This window comes from Neltuma alba, unplaced genomic scaffold (assembly GCF_004799145.2).
Source record: "Neltuma alba isolate B1F8T4 unplaced genomic scaffold, ASM479914v2 tig00013297_pilon, whole genome shotgun sequence".
Taxonomy (NCBI): Eukaryota; Viridiplantae; Streptophyta; class Magnoliopsida; order Fabales; family Fabaceae; genus Neltuma; species Neltuma alba.
The window spans coordinates 1-5,257 of record NW_021637579.1 but is presented as its reverse complement, the minus strand read 5'-3'; the positions used below and the strand labels follow the sequence as shown (position 1 = coordinate 5,257).

Genomic DNA, 5,257 nt, shown 5'->3' with positions numbered 1-5,257 from the left:
AACCATAGCCTCAGCTTTAGTCATACTTCCTTTCTTACAAAATGCATCGACCAATATATTAAAAGTACACACATCAGGGTTAATGTCTTTAAGTCTCATTTCATTGAACAATGTTGCTGCTTCTGACCATTTATCCAGGACACAAAAACCGCTTATGAGAGAGTTGTAGGTCACAACATTAGGAGATATTCCATGATCAATCATTTCATGAAATAAATCATAGGCTTCAGCTATGAGCCTTTCTCTGCAAAAGCCATCAATAATTGTATTATAAGAAACTAAATCAGGCTTAACGGGCCCTCTCCCCATGTTTTGGAGTAATTTAACAGCAGCCCTTGTTTTTCCAATCTTGCATAGTCCATTCATCAGTGTGTTGTAGCTAACAACATTTAACTGGAAACCTTTTGCTGTCAGATCATCATGAAAATCTAATGCCCTCCCAACGTCATCATTGACGCAAAGGCCCTTCATTAGTGTGGTCAAAGAAATCGTATCTGGCTGACAGCCCATCTTAAGAATCTTGCCTAAGGCAGAGAAACCAAAAGGCATTTGACCCAAATGGCAGTAACAATTAATCAAGATGTTCAGCGTAACCAGAGATGGCTTGAATCCCTTAGATTCCACTTGGGCAAAAAGGGAGATAGCTGTAGCATATTGTTTCAACCTCGCAACATATCCTAAGATCTTAGTGATTTGGAATATAGAGGGTGGGGGGCGCACATGAAGCAGGCGATTAAAAGAAGAGACAGCCTCTTCAATATTCTGAGGATTTGTGGAATTGGAATGTAAACAGAGGCAGGCAGTTAGGGCATGTGAAGGAGAAATAAGGAAGGGAGACGTAGACGCGGAAGAAAACGAAGGAAATCGGCAGAAGACATACCGTGACGGAGCTCTGCAACATGACATCTTCAGTTGCATTCAGAAATTTAGATCCTCCAACAAAGAATTCAACGCAGAATTGGACGAGGAAGACGAAGGCTTTCTTGCCACCAGAGACGCACCGAAATTTTCTTCGGATAGGTTTAGTTTTAGCTTTTCGAGACACTAATAATGCCAAATAAAAAAGAATCAGTAAGGAAATTATTTTAATTCTAAGTAATTTTTTCGCTTGCCTAAGTTTTACAGTTTTTTTTTTTGCCATCTAAATTTTATAAGTTAATTTTTTACCTCAATTTATTATAGGTTAATTTTAAGAATTTTCCAATTTGGTTTCAATTTTAATCATATTTATATATGAGAATTATTATTTTTAATTTATTTATCACTTTTAAAAGAAGCAAGGAAAGCAAGGCATTTTCATTATTTATATCGTTGTAAAAAAAAAAGTATTATTTGTATCATTTTGACTTCATTCAAAAAGAAAAAGGGGGTGGGGGTCTATTGACCCATCTATTTTGTTTTTTAATTTTTGGCCACCAGATATATGTGTCCATACTAACATTAAAATGTCAATCAAAAGTGACATTGAATAAGTTAAATAAATTATAATTAAATAACTTATATTATATCATCATATGAAATATTTGAGTGTATCATTAAATTATATATTTACAATCACATATTTATATACTACTTTCAATTCTTAATATAAGAGCTAATTTACTAAAAAAATTAGTTAGGTTAGTTATTTGTAATAAATAGATGTTATCTTTTTTAAACTTGCTAATAAAGTATATTAGTTAAAGCTACCAATTGGTGAAATTTTTAACATGTGCAACTACTATAACAATTATATTGAAAATAATAAATAAATATGATAGATAAATAGATTGGAGTCTTATATTAACAATCAGATGTAGTACTTGTTTATAATTTAAGAAAATTAGTTTGGAGAAAATAATAATATAAATTTTTAAAATAATTTATTTAATTTTTTAATCTTTCTAAATAAGTTAACTCGAATATTATATTAAAGATCCAAGTTATTATGAATAACAATAGAGTCAACTACAAATAACAAAATAACTCTTTAGAAGGAGAAATTATTAGATATCAGTAGCTTATTTAAATGCTTGTATCAGCCTCATATATTTTTTTTTTTATCAACACAACACTATGGAACCAGAAAAATACAAAAGTGACACTTTATTCTGTTTTGCTATTAAAATTTAAATCAATATGGGCAATTAGGTGAGTGAGTACAAAGGGATACAAATGCCCTCTAACCGTAGATGTAAGACAGTTTCACAGTCCAATACACACACACTATAAGATAGTTTCTGAAAACAGTGTTTCTATCAAAATAGCCAATCTCGTAAGGTTAACTTTTTTTTCTCTCTAAATTTATCCTTTTTTTTATAACGTAAGCTACAGAATAGTTTTGAAAACTCTATCATTATATAGTTAATAATGATAAAATTGGAAAGAAGTAGCATTTTCAGAGAAAATAACAAAAATAATTTTAAAAAAATTTAAGATGAATCACACAAAATTCTGTTAAACTTTAAATAACATACAAATAAAATTCTCAGCCTTTAAAACTAATTAAAAAAACCCTCCTAATCATTAATTATATGCTCTCTTAAATTTTATTTTCGTACGTATACACCATCAAATTCTGAGTCATGTACAAATAATTTTCTAAAATTTTAAGTTCACTGCAGACAAGTTGCAAACAAAACTAATAGCAGGAAGATCATATGCATCCACATAATATATTAGTGGGTTTATTGTAAGCTTCATTGACTAGAAAATTTATCTGTAGACAATATAAATTTAGAGTTATTAATAATTGAACATAAAATGCTTGAATTAGTTTAAACTGCCTTTTTCACATACATACACAAGTGAATGATGATTAGAAAAACGCCTACTATATATAACATGGTTAAGGTATAAACTTGTTAACTAAGTTTTTATTTAGGAGTACGAGACACCTAAAATTTTTTGAGTTCAATGTTATCCCAGAAGATTAAATATTTAATAAATTTTTTCATGCCGTTAAAAATATTAACAGTCTATGTTATTATTTTTAACATCAACGGTAGTTTTTTTAACAGCACAACTCAAAATTGTTATGATTTCAAACTTTTGGAGTAATATTGAACTAGAAAAAAAAATCTTTCAAATGCCTAATGCTTAGTGAAAACTCTCAAAATAAATTTGCACCTTAACTCTATATAATTTAGGCAAGATCTTTTTGAAGTATTAATCCACCAAGAGACTACAGATTTTTGGAACTCTAATGTGACCTGATTTATTGTGCCTTGCAAAACCTATCCATGACTACTAATAACTTTATGGCTCAATAGCACATGTATCTTCTTTTATAAAGAAGGTTATGAATTTTATTTGCTCGAGTGGCAAAAATGAGAGGTGTGCGCAGAGCATATGATTTCAATCCTATAAAAATTAGTAAAGCTCATAAAGATACTCAAGGAAGCTATTGAACTGAATCTCTAATAAATATCTCTTAAGAGACGTAATTCACAAAGCATAAATAGCATCATGTAGTTTATATAACTGAATCAAAGCCATTACATTTATATCATGCCTTGATTTTTGTCCTTCATTCATTCCTTCCCTGTAAATGAGCAAGGAACTAAAGGAAACTCAAATCAGAAAGTATCATGGCGTCTGCTAATGCACAAATTTTGACTACTTATCTTAATTGCAGGGAGTATATGTAGGAATTCCTCCTTTTAACTGGCAGGAAGAAGCTAAAGAAAGTGACGATAAAGGAAATATGAACTAATGGAAAATGAAGAACATTTGAAAATTTTCATGACAAACTACAATACTCTCATTACAACTTACCATGTAGCCTAAAGAATCAGAACTACAATACAACCAACCACCTCTACAAGATCTTTTAACACCAAACCCTTCTACCATTTCTTAACATGATCCGTAGTAAACAACAGATATTCTGGATCAAGTTACAACTTTCATCTGATATTAAGGCACGCCCAAGCAGTAAAAATTGATATTGCAGATTTACTCCAACAAAAGCGCAAGAGAGGCAACTTATATTTGTTCGTAACATAGATTATATCAGAAGAAACCACATCACAAAAGTTCATATAGTCATGCCTAGTTTTAGCTTGAGCTGGTAAAAGCTCATGATTATGCCCCTTCACAAAACTGTGAACTACCCATTTTCCATCAGGCCTTCTTTTTACATGCATGCTTGCCTTGCAATCAGTCTTTGAACGAGATCTTCGACCAGTTGAACTTTCAGCATCTTGCTTGTTCTGTCAGCCATGCGGTCGATTGAATGATTTGTCATGCTCTCTTTCTGTTCCATACCTGAAAATAAGCAACTAAAGGCAAGAGAGGAGAGGAATTACTAGAGTGATGGTACGTTTGGTGCTCTATCTGACGGATATATACTATAGAGAGGAGAGGAATTCAAGGCATCATTTCGGTGATACAGGCTAGCGTGTGTGAGCATGTTGCATCAAACACAAGTCAAGCTAAAAAAACAAAACAAACGCCCAGTTACAACAAAAGTTAAAACTAAATACATATGAACATATGACTGAAAAAAATATGCAATTGACATCAATAAGAACAGTGCAAATTTTTTCTACGAAAATGCGTGTCAACTTTTTCCATCATGAACACAAGCAACGCAATCTTGGAGTAGAGTCACTAACCTTCTTTTATCATTTCAAGAGACCTTGATGAACAATTCATCAATCAGATTCTTTGCCTCATCATTTTCACCTTTTTCCAAAAGAGGTATAATAATTGTTTCAAAAGTTACAAGATCAGGCGAGCACCCATTCTCTTGCATTTTATAAAGCAAAGCCTTTGCCTCATCATACAAATGCTCGTTACAAAGTCCTTTGATCATAGCATTATATGCTGGCACATCCAAAGGATGACCATTAACCAAAAGATGTTGGAAAATCTGCCATGCATCGTTTAATCTGTTACCCCTCGCACAAACCATCAATAAGTATGGTATATGTGTAAGTATTAGGTCGAATCCTTGGTTAACAATTTTCCCGAATAATGAAATTGCCTGGTCAAGCTGGTGACTTTTGCACAATCCGTCCAACAAGGTACTATAAAATACTATATTTGGGGCACAACCTCTATCATGCATCTCATAAATAATATCTTGCACATCAGAGATTCTACCTGACTTGAACAAACCGTCAACAAGGGAGCTGTAAGTGACAATGTCGGGAATAAGGCTTTTACGACACATTTCTTTAGAGAGATTCATGGCCTCATCAACCATCTTCATTTTACAGAGTCCATTAATTAAAAATGTTATAGCTAATAATACAAGGAGCCAAACCACTTT

General features: G+C 32.1%; 1 long non-coding RNA gene across 1 annotated transcript; it reads right to left on the bottom strand.

Moving 5' to 3' along the window:
• Positions 1 to 3,691: 3,691 nt before the first annotated feature.
• Positions 3,692 to 4,648, bottom strand: LOC114736071 (uncharacterized). The gene is made up of 2 exons (XR_003739318.1): positions 4,599 to 4,648; positions 3,692 to 4,248 (listed from the first exon to the last, which is right to left on the bottom strand). It is a non-coding gene; the product is annotated as an uncharacterized LOC114736071 (long non-coding RNA).
• Positions 4,649 to 5,257: the final 609 nt, after the last annotated feature.